Here is a 16,044-nt window from a genome sequence, read left to right as displayed (position 1 = left end):
TTACTGATACAACCAAAACTCTTACAACCTCTCATCTGATTAGCTTAAAATATGGAGGAAGAGTTTAGATTTTAAATTTCAAAATCTAAGCATTACAAACCTTCAAATAGGTTTGTAACTGACTCCACTCTGACACCTTAGTTATCTCTCCATTCCTGACTCCCCTTACTATTTTAAAACCTTAATAAACACAATTTACAATTTTAAATAGTCTTACTATTTTTATTGGATTTTAATAAACTTTTTTTTAAAAGAAACTGAAACTGAAGTCCTGAAGCTGCATCTGCTTCTGCCAGGTGCTAAGAATGTGTCTGCGCTGCATAGTTACATCATTTGATACTGTTGTTATAGCTCCAGCCTATGGAAAACTGGAGCTTAGAGAGATAGCCATGTACTATATTCCCTCTGAACTTTGCTCATGCAGTCCCCTGAGCTATAATGCAAATGGATCTCTAGCAGCACAGTACCTCAGCAAACAACAAAATCCAATCTTTTCTAGCCACTGTACTTACCCTGTTTCTCTGAAAATAAGACCTAACCTGAAAATAAGCCCTAGTATGATTTTTCAGAATGCTCGTAATATAAGCCCTACCCCCAAAATAAGCCCTAGTTAAGTGAAACTCTGCCCTCCACCATTGTGCAGCAATCAGAAGATGATGACATAACTGTATTTGAATAAATATAGATTGTTGTACATGAAAAAAAATAAAACATTCCCTGAAAATAAGCCCTAATGCATTTTTGAAGCAAAGATTAATATAAGATCTGTCTTATTTTCATAGAAACACGGTAGAGTGGTATCAAACTGTTGTAACTTCATAGTGTATATACAGTGTGAGTAAACTAGAAAGCCTTATCGCAGTGAATTTGATGGTCACTCACTCTACAGTTACACTAATCTTTCAGCTAGATTTTTTTTTCTGCAGCAGTAACAGAAGAACCAGGATGTTTTTGCAACTCTAGGATTTCTCTGACGCTTTCTGCTGCTGCAAAAAGAATCTAGGTGCTTCCAGAGGGCAAGCAAATGGGCAGATGGCAGCACAATAAGAAAGGGGAAAAACGGGCTCTCCAACTGCTATTTGTTAAAACCAATTGATGGAGACTTCTGACCATGTGGAGGGTCTTTTCAGGCCTGCTGAGTGAATGAGGCCGAAGGCTCTTAGCATTTGAAATTTTGAAGGGCATCCAAATCTTTGCTCAGGTAAGCATAATATGCAGATTTAGCTGCATTCCTAATGATTGACTTGGGTCCACTTTTCATGTTACTTCAGAACAAAGATAGGCATCTGAGGTGCTGCACCAGTGCCTAAAGGATCAGACCTACAATATCTATCTCTGTTGTGTAGTGAAAGCTGAAGCACAGCTGTACTAGAACTTCAGAAGCACCTCTAGTCCACAGACCTCCTTGTCAAGCTCCTGTGATACATTTTCTCTTAATCTTTTATAAAGGCTGTAATTCCCAGAAACTACATATGAATTTATGAGGTCTTTTTATGGTGAAAATATCTCAACAAAGTGACTATTCCTCTGACTTCCTCCAGATTTTGAGCTAAAACAAGGGTAGGAGATAATCTGTGATATCTTTCTCTTGGACACAGGACTCATATTGCTCCTGGTGAAACAATCACAACCCCCCCCCCCCATCAGAAACATGTAGAGCAAGATCTAATGAATACAAACACCTAGAAATTACAGATTCTCTCATGGCATTGTTTTCTTTTCAGTGCCCTCTCTTATTCCCAACCACCACCAGCACCACCACTCCATTTGGAGAGCATGCTAAAGGGACCAGCCATGCACTAGATAGTGAGGGGGAGGGTGCAGCTACTAGCTCCCTTTTCTTGTATGACCTTCAGTCATGGGCTGAACTGACAGTGGGAGCAACTGGGTATTGAACCAGGATCTAAGCAAATAAGCTTGCAAGCAAGGAGTGCTAGGGCAGCCCGCAGCTTCCCACTAATGCTTGTAGGTTACTTGAGAGCAGTGCCATGTTGCTCTGTTTGTAGAGCTTGTTGTAAGGACAGAAAGAACAAATAGCTTTGAGGAGGGATTCTGTGACAAGAACCTGCTCTTGTCACCTAAGGCAGTGGTCCCCAACCTTGGGCCTCCAGATGTTCTTGGACTGCAACTCCCAGAAGCCTTCACCACCACCTCTGCTGGCCAGGATTTCTGGGAGCTGAAGTCCAAGAACATCTGGAGGCCCAAGGTTGGGGACCACTGACCTAAGGATCTCAGTGCATACCAGGAAAAGTATCAACGAACGAATGAATATAACCTAAACTTTCCAGGCAAGGTACTACTGGACAATAATTTGCTGTGGCAGTTACCACAGGAAAAGGCATAGCAGTGGTGTGTTGCCAGGACTTGAGGGAAGAGTTATTCCTGAGTGAGTTGTGGAGAAAGCTAGCAGTGGGCCACAAGCAGCAAATCTGTGAAAATGAGCTCCAAGAAGCAGAAAGAAACTCTGTGAGACGGGATTTCATATGAAGAGGAGGTATTGAGAAAAAGCACCTGATATCTATTCTATTATGCTCATATAAGAAAAATAATAAAATATATTTCTCATTTTGTTTGATACCAAAGGAAGGAGGAGCTACAATCAAGAATTCTGTCATGCAGTGACTGCCTGCAATAATTCTTATATGGACACTAAGCTCTGCACACATTTACATTGATCCTTGTAAGGGCCTCCAACATTATACCTGCTCTAGGTTCCATTAACCCTCTGGGTGGTCCTACAACGCTAACCCTAGAGATGGGAGAGCTAAAGGGTGGCATTTATTCTATACTTGGTTCTAATAACACAAGATGGTCAGGAGATACTGAACATGGGGGAGCTACGGCGATGTCCCTGACAACTGTAATGTGCTACCTCATATTTAGTTATAATTAATGTCACGTCTCACTGATTCCAGTAAGCAATAGGTCTTTTTGATGCACGTTAATAACACCACACATTGCTAGCTTGTTCTTCCCCATAAGGTGTTTAACTCTAGGGTTCAAAATCACCTAGCTGCAGAACTACATACGAGTAGTTGTTTTTAGGATAAGTCTGTTGGAAGCACAGCTTTCCTTTAAAAACAAGACCCTGATTTCATTGTGAAGAGGCTGAAATAGCTGATTCAGCCCAGATGCTTTTTGAGGGATTTTGGAAGAGGACGGCATGGGCTAGATAATTGATCTGGATCTGCCATTACAGTTAAAGAGAACTGCAATTACAACAGAATATTTCTAGTGCAGTGAAGTGTACATCAATCTAGTTTAGCTTATTTGCATGGACTAATTCTGGATAGAAAATCCACTCACATGTTTGAGCTAAAAAAAATCAAATGAACCAGAAGAAATCCTGCAGTAAGCAAAGAGAAAGAAAGAAAGAAAGAAAGAAAGAAAGAAAGAAAGAAAGAAAGAAAGAAAGAAAGAAAGAAAGAAAGAAAGAAAGAAAGAAAGAAAGAAAGAAAGAAAAAGAAATCATATGCAACTGCTCAGTTGGTCTGTGACCAAATTGCTGGTTCCTTTTGATATAGCACATTTTCATTCAAACGTTTTGTTTGTACAAGTCCATGTGTGATGAGATTTTTCCATGCTGCAATAAATTGATTATTTGGGATTGACTCAGCTGTCATAAATAGAATTTGTGACATGAGACAGTAGACAAAAGAATATGTGGCAAGAAACATGTCTCAAATCTTCCATTGGAAGTAGGACGTTGGTCCCACAGATCCAGACCTGAGGGCAAAGTCAAGGCTGCTGCGCAACACACTCCAACTGCAATCATCCCTCTCTGGTTCCTCTGGCTGTTTCTGGGTCAGGCCCACTCCTCAGAGTTCCAAGCCAAGGGGTAGTTACCTCACCCTCCTTGAATATCTACAAAAGGGAAAAGTCCTAATAGTCTTCTTGCTGTTGTCCTGAACCACAGGGAAGAGTCAACAGCCCTGGATGTTCAGCATCAGAGATATATGAACTGCCTTTGTCTTCTTCATCTCTGCAGTGGTACTGGGGATGGTGGGCATCAAAATGGGGCTGATGGAAAAGTGGTGGCACTTACATTGACCTATGGTATCCCTCAGCTACCTGAAACAAGAGGTTTCCAGGGCCTCTCTGGGAGGCAGGTGCATGTCAGTGCCATTGTCTGTCATGTTGGTAAGGTGGCCCTGAGGAACACACCAGCATAGAAGGCACAGTGATAGGCCTGGTACAGGTCCTCTTTGCGACCCCTCCACAGGCACAAAAATGTATTACTCAGAAATAGTGTGTGGGCTTAACATGTTTTACCTAAAATAAAATTCCATGGAAATTTAGAAGTCTTAGGCAAAACAGTTGAGAAATTCTGAGAACATTTTTAAAATAATGCATTAAAAGAAGAGAACACACCATACAAAAACCATATGTTAAAATCATCTTTGCAGAAATTTCATTGTTGTTATGTGCTTCTAAGTTGTGACTTATGGTGACCCTATGAATTAACAATCTCCTGTTCAAGTATAGCAAATTAGAGGCCATGGATTCCTTCACTGAGTTAATTTGAGTTATGTTAGATTTTCTTCTGTTCCTCCCATTATTCAACTTTATTTACCAACACTGTCTTTTCCTTTTCTTCTGATCATTTCTCCAATTCATGATAGACAAAGCTGATAACCATTCAGCCTTCAGTCAACATTCTATCACACATCTGCAGTTTGTACTAACATAAAGTCTAAAGGTGCTTAAGAAACATTCACCTATACAATATACAAGTTTGTTACCCTACTTTACATATATAGTGTAATATCTGAGGAGACTAAAAAAGCCAACATAAGGAACTGAGTTTTCTCAGCTGTGTCCCCTTTCCCCTGGAGCAAGCTTCTCTGTTTTTAGAAAGCTAATGAAGACCAAATTGTATAACGTCAGAAGAGAACTTTGTCAGTCTACAGACTGACAGAAAATTACTGATCAGATGAAGCCTGAACACTAGAAACTAAAATGAGAAACTTTGGCTATCATGCACTGGACAATCCATCATATTTGGTCTTCCTCTCTTCCTAGTGCCTTCAATTTTTCCTACCATTATAGTCTTTTCCAGTGAGTCTTGTCTTCTAGTAGTGTGTCCAAAGTATAACAGCCTCAGTTTCATTCTTGTTTTCTTCTAGAGTTCATTCATACTTGATTTGATCAAGGACACACTAGTTTACTTGAAGGCTTTTATGGCCAGGATCCGATGGTTGTTGTAGGTTTTCCGGGTTGTTTGCCCAGAAAACTTTTCAGGATATCCCTTGATATCCCTTTCAGGATATCCCACACACTACACCAGAACACAGATAGAGTTCTAACTCCTGTCCTCTGAAGATGCCGTCCACAGAGACAGCCAAACAGCCCAGAAAACCTACAACAACCACACACCTGTTTGTCTTTCTGGCACTCCAGGATATCCACAAAACACTCCTTCAGTACTATATTTCACCATTTTTCCCCCTGACTGTGCAACTTTCATATCTGTACATAGTTATTGGGGATACAGTAGTTTGCTCTTGATCTCCAAGGACTGATCCCTACACTGGATGATCTTTTCTAGTCATTCATTCCTACCATTCTGAATCTCTGATTTCCTGGCTGCAGTCTCCATTTGGATTGATAATTGAACCAAGTTTTACAGAATCTTCAACTATTTCATTCTCTTCACTGTTAACATTAAAGTTCCGTGGTTCTTTGTAGTGATCATTTTTCATTTATTAATGTTCACCTGCAGCCCTGCTTTTGCATTTTCTTCTTCAACAGTCATTTCACGTTGCTGCTGCCTTCTGCCAGTAATATGGTGTCATCTGCATATCTTAAATTATTAACATTTCTTCCACCAGTTTTCACTTCTTCTCCTTTTGAATCTAACCCAGCTTCCCATATGATATGATATATATACAGACTGAACAAACAGGGAGAAATGAACAGCTGGTTAGCTCAATTGTTAAAGTGTCTGGCCGCAGAGCCAGAAGTTGGGAGTTTGATTATCCACTGTGCCTCCTTGGCAGGGTCCAGACTTGATGAGCCATAGTGTCCCTTCCAGCTCTTCCCTTTATCACCACTGGAACTATCAGTTTTCTTCCGCTGATATGATCATTAATCCTGAAGATGCTACATGCATCTTAGTCTGGTGGTTCAGTTCATTTGCCTTAATTGGCTGTGGGTGAACTCGCTAGGAGTCCAGACTAGTAATGGTGGCAGTACTCTCAGCTTCCCTGATGCAATCAAACTCCTTATCATGTTAAGGTGTGCATCCCAAAAGGGGACATTGTCAATGTGAAACTTATATGATTCTTCTGCAGTCATGAATTTGCCTTCATTATGTTCAACTATAGTCCTGCTTTTGTTATTTCATCTTTCATCTTCCTCAGTAGTCATTTGAAGTTCTTGTTGTTTTCTGCCACTAATGTCTCACCATCTGTGTAGCTTATATTACTGAGGTTTCTTCCACTAATTTTTCATTATTCCTTCATCTGAAACTAATCCACCTTTCCTTGTATGTATATAAACTAAACAGATGGGCAGATAAAATATCCCCCTGTCTGATTCCATTGCCAATTAGACAGTATTATGCTTCTCCATATTTGGTCCTAACAGTATCCTCTTGCCCAGAGTAGAGTTTATGCATGATACAAATATCATGACACGAACCTAAGGAACAATTGACCTCCCTAGAACTGCTATTTACCCCAGTGCAGTCTGTGAGGCTTTGATTTGCTTTTCATATTTGTTGCCATGTTCTTGCAATTGGATAGATTCAGTCTCTGTAGCTTGAAATAGTTCTATTACTGTCAAATCTCCTCTTGGTCTTTTATTTATTCCAACCACTTTGAGAGCATCTTTTACTTCAGCGTCTAAAATGTTTGATTCTTCATCAATTAATTCCTACTTCAAGCAATACGTCATGCTTGCATCTCCTCTGTGCAGTTCTTTGAAAAATAGTTTCAATTTTTCTCTTTATTTTATCCTGATGAAATAATATCCCTAATCGAGGTTTAAAACTCTGAAGAGAATTCTTGTTTTTCTTATTTTGTTGTTCTCTTCTATTATTGTACACAGATTATTCTCTTAGTTCTCTTTGTCCTTCATGCAAGTTGGTGCATTTAGGATTCTGACCCTATTTTTACCATCTTTTACATTTCCTTCTTATCTGTCATTATTTATTTATTTGTACAAGCACCCACACATGCAAGGCAGCATCAGGACACACTCTGCCTAGCAAGGCCTCTCTCTCATTTATTTTTGTTTTAAAGCTTTTTTTCTCAGAAAGCTTTGTGTGGTCACTTAAATCAAACAGAGCAGAATTCTCTGGTGTGATTTCACAGCAAGGAAATGTACATTTCTCTCACTTAGTCATACCCTTAGTCCACTTGGTTTTCTTACACCAACTATTAAGATGCTTAAACTATCCATTTCTTGTTTCAGATTTCCAAGTTTGCCTTCATTCCTTTTTCTCACATGCCATTTTCTAATTATATGCATCATGCATCAGACTTTTCTTTTGCCCGTATGCATTTCAGAAAGTAGATGTCCTTCCAGCTTTAATCTTTTTGCTCTGTTAGTGACTGGCCTATTCATATTTATCCTTTGATCTTCCCTAGTCACAAACTGAGTTCCTTGTGGCCTGAGAGTCTCTTCTTCCAACACTATTTTGGGGAACATAGAATATTCAGAAGTAGTTTACTATTGCCTTCTTCTGCACGGAGGTATGGAGAGTCAGCTTGATTGTCAATCTTGTTGTCTATAAAAGATTCTCCACTGCTGGTACCTTCTACCATTGCAGCTATCATTGAAGAATGTTTGTTTGTTTGTTTGTTTGTTTGTTTAATACTTTCTCTGCCCCCTATGAGAACTATCAATTTTCTTCTACTGACATGATCTTTATTTCCTGAAAAGGATGGATGAATCTTAATCAGGTGTCCCATGTTTGACCATTCTGCCTTGGGTGATTCTGCTGAGCGTCTAGACATATAGCTAGAGTCATAATTCTAGTCTTCTGATTGCTCTCAGTGTTATACCCAAACCCCATCACCAAGTTAAGATGAGCAGCTAAGAGGGGATAGCAACTTCAAAAATAATAAATTGAATCAAAGCTTTCCAGAAATTGAACTGTGAAGTTTGCTACTTGTCACAAAATAAAGTTGTAGAATTCCAAAGGAGTTATAAAAGTGACAAATGCTGGCAACTCCCAAAATACTCTTTTTTCTGAAGTAAATTAGCAATTTTCCCCATTAACATTTTTCTAACTATAAAGCACAACCACATTGTCTATGCATAATTAATCCATTTTTCAAACTAATTTTCGACATATTGGTCAGTAAATACAACAAAAATCTGTTTTCCAAAAGCTGTTGTTTAAAGTCATGTAATAAAAGCTTGCAGCAAACAAAAATCTGTGCTTCATTACCACAGGCCCAGATGATAAATCTAACAAAACAGAATTAATAGTCTCTAATTATCAGGTATATACTTCACCTGGAGTACCAGATTCAGTCAGAATTGCCAATACATTAGCATGTAATTGCCCTTGGAGCACTATAATTCATGGCGCAAACTGTGATAAACTTCATAGAAGAAGAAAGTGTGAGAAAATAATAATGAAGGTGAAATTTAATTAGTTCAAAGCTGAACATATGCAATAATCTTGGAGGAGTTCAAATGAAGCTTTGGAATGAACTTTCAGTAAATAAAATGCTTGTACTTTATGCTAGTTATTAACATACTACAGGTAAATGAAACTAATTCTATCAAAAGAGATGAGGAAAATAATCTGGGAAAATATTTTGAATTTCCCACATGTGATGTGGTATTTCCACAGAATTAGGTTAGGGAATAGCTTGGAAAATGGAGCCGCTGCCATCTTCTGCTGCACAAGATATTTTTCCCCACATGTAATTTTGTTTTGTCAGATGGAGCGCAGAATATATGTGAATTTGATAGAGAGGATTAGAAGGGAAGTCCTTTCTCATATACAGTCATATACAACAGTGTGATGAGTTAGTGCATTCCACCTGCTCCACACTCCTTAGACTAACAGTGTCACAGAAGTTACTCCAAACTGAAATATGAAGCTTGCTACAGTCAGCATTAGGAGGAGCTAGAAAAAACAATGGATGGCCTCATCAGGGAAAAATTGCAGGGAGGGGGCAGAAGGACATCAGCATTCTGTTTCATATAGGGATGTTTCAGTGGAACAGTGAAATGCTAAACTCTCCCCACTTCTGTATAGTATAGGCCAAGAATTGTTAACTGGCACACAAGAAGTCAAATACAATCCCAGCATAATCTCACTCGATCTAACAGTTCTGCCAAGTTGTGATCAAGTTGTAACAAAAATATACATCCAGTATTATTTGCCAAATTTAGGACATGGATATCTCAAGGTACTGTTCCTCTCATTAGAAAGAGAAATATGTATCAGCTTCCCATCTTATTTTTGACTTTCCTTATATCTGGCAGTCTGCTTCTAGAATTAGTGTTTTAGAGTAGACAGGCTATGATGCATTGCACAATGTTTATGTGCCTACAAACTCTATAATACAAATAAAGGTCTCACAAAACAGACAAGAGGGAAATCATGGAACAGGAAGCCACAATTCTGTATCAGTACAGCAGCAACAACAACAACAACAACTACAACAACAACACCAACAACAAGAAGTTTATTGCAGTCAAGGACCAATAAAAGCTAAACAAAGTATACAAAGATACAGTACACATTTTAAAAAAGAAATGCTCCAATAAATTAGGAACATTTACATTACAACTGGATTGATTCTTACTATGTGACCATTGATAAACTCATCACCCCTTGAATCTCTTTTCAAGACTTAAAAGGGCTATACGAGTTTTACAGGCTGCTGCCAAAAAACTGGCACACTGCTTCATTGTCTGTGGGTTGGATCCTATAAGCAGCAGCTTGGCCCTTTCTGCATCCGTAGGACCCAACATTTTTCCGATTAGGGGTGAAATATATTTCTCTCGTATGCTCTGATAGTATGGGCACTGGAACAGAATGTGCTCTGTTGACTCAACCTCCCCCGAGGTGAAATGAAGCACTTGCTCTCTCCCCTCTCTGCAAATTCATCATAAAATCTACATGGGATTGACTATGCCATTTCCTGTAAATGTAATTTTCTCTTCAGGACTCATTTAATCCAAGGTTAGCTTTTTTAAGAAACAGGAAGTGACCAATCTGTCTCTTCCTATTTCTGACTATCCAGAGTGCATGTGTTGTATTTAAATGGCAAATGATTTTTCATAAAGCTGTTTTTCACACTGAATTTTTTAACTGATGAAACAGGAAGCACATAATGACTGTTGCTTTTCATAGTAAAATTTCAGCTATCTAAAAGAGTACTCTAGATTCTATGGTGAAATTGGCAGGGGGAGGGGTGCAAGGAGACCACACTTTGGGGCCCGAGAGACTGTGAGAAGGGCCTCCTGAAAGATCTTAAATGCGAGATGGAGTTGGGTGTCATTAGCACACTGGTGGTATCAGACCACCAAATTTTGGTCAGACTGTTTCAGGTTTTTCATGTACATGTGAACTAGTATGGGGAATCATGGAACCCTGAAACACTCCATAGGCTAATGCTTAAGGTGTTGAACTGGAGTCCCCAGCACCACTGCTATTCACAAAGTGACACCATGCAAGGAAAAATCCCAGAAGCAGACTCCTGTTTTCATTAGTTAATCACATCTCACCCAGGCATGCTGAGGAAGAAAAGCTATATTGAATCAAAACCTCTATGTATGTGTTGTGTACGTGTTTTCCACAATGAAGGAAGCAGTTGGAGTTAACAAATAAAATAAAAAAAAAAAAGGAAGATGCCAGCCACAGAGACTGGCGAAACGTTAGGAAGAACAACCTTCAGAACACGGCCAAAGAGCCCGAAAAACCCACAACAACAACAACAAAAGAAGCAGTTGGAGTTAGCAAAGAATGTCACTGGAAGGTAAGGTTAAAATCAAGCATACTATGTGAAAGGAAGATAGTGAAAAAAGACAGGGACAAAAATCAAATCATATGAAATGCGGTGTTGGTAGAGATACTAAAGAGAGCCAGAAAAGCAGAAAAGTGGGTGCTCAATCAAGTCAAGCCTCAACTCTCATTCGAGCAAAAATTAGTAACCTGAGTCTATCCTACCATGCATATATAATAGAAATGAGAACATTCTAAACAACTGCACTGTTTGCATAGCATAGCTTTCTGACCAATCATAATGTCTCTGGAGTCATGATTTCTGTGTTTTAATTTATGAGCACCAATGGGAACTATGACTGGACAGTCATTTGGGCACCATCCCAGTTAAAAAATAATGTGGATCGATGGGGATCTGCGCATCAGATTCATGCTGTGAACCACAGCAAAACCATGCACCAGGTGAACCAATGATTTCTGTGATGTAGTCCATGGGCAACAATGGGACCTATGATTGGACAGTGGTTTGGGAATGATCCTGCAGAAAAATCATATGGATCCATGAGGATCTGTGCTTCGGATCCATGTTTTCGCACCACTGCAAACTCATCCACTGGGGGACCCATGATTTCTGCCTGTGGGCACATATGGGGCCTATGTTTGGGGAATGGTTTGAGGGTGATCCTGTGTAAAAATAATCTGGATCTATCAGGATCCGTGCTTCAGATGCATGGTTTTGCACCACTGCAATGCCATGTGCTTGGGGACCCATGATTTCTGTGTTGCAATCTTTGGGTGCAAATAGGATCTATGATCTGACATTGGTTTAGGGAGGATAACATTGAAAAATCATGTGCACATAAATTTATGAGTAAACTGGGTAAACCATGCTTTGAGATTATTCAAAGTCACAAAGGGACAAAGCAGTAATTTCACAGCATAAACCAGTGAGATGCTGTATATTATCTTTTTTTTTAAATAGCTTTTCAGTTGTTCTTATATCAAATGGAAAATGGCATAGTAAGGACATGCAGCCTCTGTGGAACGAGACCAAGAGGCTGTGAGAAATAATTCACATTCACAGGACTCTGCATCAGAGAACAAACTCTCAGATGAATCACCATCAATTTTAATAACTACCCATGAGTCAGATGTGGGGGCCATGAACTCGCCCTCTCCATTCAAGGAGTTCAGACCTTACTCAGATTGGCTAAATCTCTGGAATTTAATGGTCACCTTCACCAATGTCTGATCCTTTCTGCAATCAAATAAATAAGAACACAGCTTCATCTGTCCACATTGATATGCTCCCATCACTTTTAGATCTGGTGAAGGAGTCATGGCAGAAAACGCGTACCTTGTCTCCAGCTTCAGGAAGGATTGAGAAACTTTGTAAGATACATGATAAGGAAGCTTCCTACTGAAACATCCACAGCCCAACTCCATCATTGCAAAGGCCTCCCAGACTAGATCAGAGGGGCTCCATAATATACTACCAAGCAATAAAGAAAGATGCAAGAAAGACATAATTAACAGAATTTATTTCATTGCAGCCCTGGGAATAAGGGTGGCAAACTACTAGGCAGCTATAGGGGTGTATCACAGATATCCATGGAACAAAGCCCAGCGTCTTTTTAAACAGCTTACGAGAAAATAAAAGGAGATGCATGCTGTTAGACATGCCACTGACTGCACTGTGAAGAATATGGCAGTGGCATAGCTTTGAGGCGTTATGCTTGAATGCCTCAAAGTTATGTCAGCAGGAATTTCCAATGGCTCTTAAGTCCAGGATAAAGGAGTTACCATTTGATGGTGAGATCCTCTTCAACGAGAAGATGGATAGCATTATGAATAATCTCTACAAGAAAAGAAAGACAGCAAAACAGATGAATACTGTCATCAATGATGAATTGGTCCTGACCAAAGTTGAACAACCTATCCATCTTCCCCTTAGTCTGCCATACAAGTGCTTGTTCTATCAGCAGCTGACTGGGGAAACTGAGGATTAGCTACAGGATGGGAAGCATGCATCACAGAGAAGGTGTGAACTAAATGGACTTTTTAGGCTCTGGAATGTTCTGAACATGTTTGCACAGGGACAGAAGGAACCCACATCTATGAATAGACAATCATTCAAAGAACTACAGTTACAGGTAAGCAACCTGTCCTCTTTTTTTAAACAGCTTGTTGCCAGCACTGTTGTGCTACCGCATCTAGATAGAAGAAAGAAAGAAAGAAAGAAAGAAAGAAAGAAAGAAAGAAAGAAAGAAAGAAAGAAAGAAAGAAAGAAAGAAAGAAAGAAAGAAAGAAAGAAAGAAAGAAAGAAAGAGAGAGAATGAGAAATGGAAATGAGAGGAAGAAGTCAGCACTCTGCCTTTGTTTACAGCTTATAAAATAGCTCTTTTATAGTTGCATCAAGCTGCAAATAAGACTTTCCTCCTCTCTTCCTATGTGGCTATGTAATTTGAACCCAGAAAACCTGAACTCTTTGGTGCAATTTGACAGTGAGTGAATTTGCTTTTTTTTATTGCATAGTCACACTGTTACTTTCATTTTGCTTCTTTGAGATAATTTTGGGAGTGTTGCATATGGAAAGATGATATATAATTTTTACTGTACTCTTTAAGGAAGAGATGGGCAACTATTGCCCTTGAAGTATTATTTGATGGCAGCTCCCATCAGCCTCAGCCAACATAGCTGAGGAGGATGGATTATGGGGGCAAAAGCATCTGCAGAATAATAGCTGTCACTCTTTGAACTGACAGATTACAGCTTCAAGAGTGGCTGAAAAACTTGTATTTCTCCAGATGGTGCACTGCAACTCACTTCCTCTTTCACTGTTGCCTATTGGCTATTCTGGCCAATGATGGGAGTTTATTTATTTAGCTAATTTTTTAACCCCACCTTTCTCCTTGAAAAGGGCCCAAGGTGGCTAACAACAATGAAAGACAATATTTAACATAGAAAACATTGAGTATACAATGGTGGTTAATATCATTGAAAGGTAATATTTAAAGCTATGAACAATGAGTAAAGAGGCATCTTACATCATTAAAAGCAGTGGTGGGATTCAAATAAATTAACAACAGGTTCTATGTCCTAATAATAAATAAATAAATAAATAAATAAGTAAATAAATAAATAAATAAATAAATAAATAAATAAATAAATAAATAAATAAATAAATAAATGCCCAGGACATTTTTAAAAAAGGTACCACATAAGCAACAGTCTTATGTGGTACCTTTAACTTGAAAAAAATCATAGTAAAATGAGGACGGTTGGGTGTTTGACTGAAGCGGTCTCACCCCAAAACTTTTTCCCTCTGTGTCCTGCCCTCATGCCTTGTCAATCACCCCCCTCTGCCTCGAGGCCATGAGCTTTCCTCCAGTGACGTCAAGGACTCATCCTCCCCCCCCCTTTCCCCCATTGACACCTCTGCTCTTTCCAGGGCTTTATCTCTCTCACCCACACCCCACCTCAGACGGCTCAGTGTGTCGCAGGAAGGAAGGCAGCTAATTGCGTCCCCCCTCCCCCGCTTGTCGCTGGTCACCTGGCCCCTCCTCCTTCATTCATCTCAGGCCAGCAAACGGTTCTAAGAACCAATAGTACATTTAGGAATCAGTTCTATAGAATAGGTGCGAACCTGCTGAATCCCACCTCTGATTAAAAGGCAATATTAAAGCTAAGAACAGTAAGTATACAATTTAAATAAAAGAAACAAATGCCACTGTGCAAAATGTAAAACACCATTAGTACTCGAAATCATGTCAATGCAATAATGCATAACAATCCATCTGAAAAACCACACACAGGTGATAATGTCTGATGAAGTGGACATGTCTACGAAAGCTTACATTAAAATATAATGGTTAGTCTTTAAAGTGCCACATGCTTTTGTCCTCTTTTTTGTATTGTATTATTTTGTTTCTTTGAATTTTGCCTGATACACAAATAGCTAGTTACTGAGGGCAGGCCTGCCTGATGAGTAAAGTCTTTGCCTGCTTGAGGAAGGACAGCAAAGATGGGGCCAGCCATGGAGTTCCATGGCTGAAAATTGTACCATTTCTGATATAGATGAATATGGATACAGAAGAGTAGGACACTTCTTTGTGTTCTTCCAAATCTGAATTAAGGAATCACAAGCTGTTTGAGGCTTCATGTACAGACTGGATTTACTTCAAAGGAGTTCTGCTTCAATTTAGACATCTTCCAAAACTCAGTGAGACACTGCAAGTTGATTCATCATTTGTGGTTTGTTACTTATGTGACAATTATATGTATACAATGTGACTGCAATTTATAAAATGGGCAAATGAAAGGAAGAGTCGATTCACAGTATGTTTTCTCCTTATTATGAACTGCGCTTCCAAATATGAATAATGCAGAAATATTGACAGAAAAAAGTAAAGGACACAGCAGAATTCTGAGATTTAAAACAGTTGATTTATAAGACTGGAAAAACTGCTACAATTGCCAAAAAATGTCTATTTGCAAGATGGCATTAATTCATCCAAGACTTCTCAACTGCAATCATCATCTTTAGACTTTATGACTTTATGATAAGAAGACAAAAACTTGACTTCAGCTTTTATAAAATTTTCTTTTATTGAACTTATTTCTTATATCCATTATAAATCTGAAAGGATTCATATTAAGACATGCAAAACTTGTGCATGTCCTTTTTAATTGTATCAGAACCTATAAAATCCAAGCTGAGCAATGCTGCAGGTGCCAAACATTCTGCCATCTTGTTATTACCAGGTAATATGTGATATGCCCAGCAAGCCACAGGGCAGCCTTCTTCTCCAAAACTGGCCCTATTTTATTAATGAAGACATCTTAAAGGAAGGAGAATTGCATTGCTTAGACCAGCCTGCAAATTAAACAATATGGCTGAAGGAAAAATAGCTATGGAGAGAAGAGTGCATAATCATAGTCTTGTCACATTAGGCATCTAGGCATCCAGAGATATAGAAGTCTTTTATCACAGTTTATGGGTCCTGCTTTCCTAAGCTATTGCATTAGTAATAAATTCTGGTTTGGATACTAATTCGATGCATTTGAAAACCATGCCAAGGAACATGTTTTGTTCCTGTCATGGAAATATGGAGAGGAAGGTCTACATA

At 39.0% G+C, this 16,044-nt stretch overlaps 1 long non-coding RNA gene across 1 annotated transcript; it reads left to right on the top strand.

The window, feature by feature from the left end:
- Window positions 1-1,076: 1,076 nt before the first annotated feature.
- Window positions 1,077-2,811, top strand: LOC144589443 (uncharacterized). The gene is made up of 2 exons (XR_013545539.1): window positions 1,077-1,201; window positions 2,584-2,811. It is a non-coding gene; the product is annotated as an uncharacterized LOC144589443 (long non-coding RNA).
- The last annotated feature ends 13,233 nt before the right edge of the window (window positions 2,812-16,044 follow it).

Source organism: Pogona vitticeps, chromosome 5 (genome assembly GCF_051106095.1).
Source record: "Pogona vitticeps strain Pit_001003342236 chromosome 5, PviZW2.1, whole genome shotgun sequence".
Taxonomy (NCBI): domain Eukaryota; kingdom Metazoa; phylum Chordata; class Lepidosauria; order Squamata; family Agamidae; genus Pogona; species Pogona vitticeps.
Note: the sequence above shows the minus strand (reverse complement) of the source record. Positions and strands in the feature narration are given on the sequence as shown.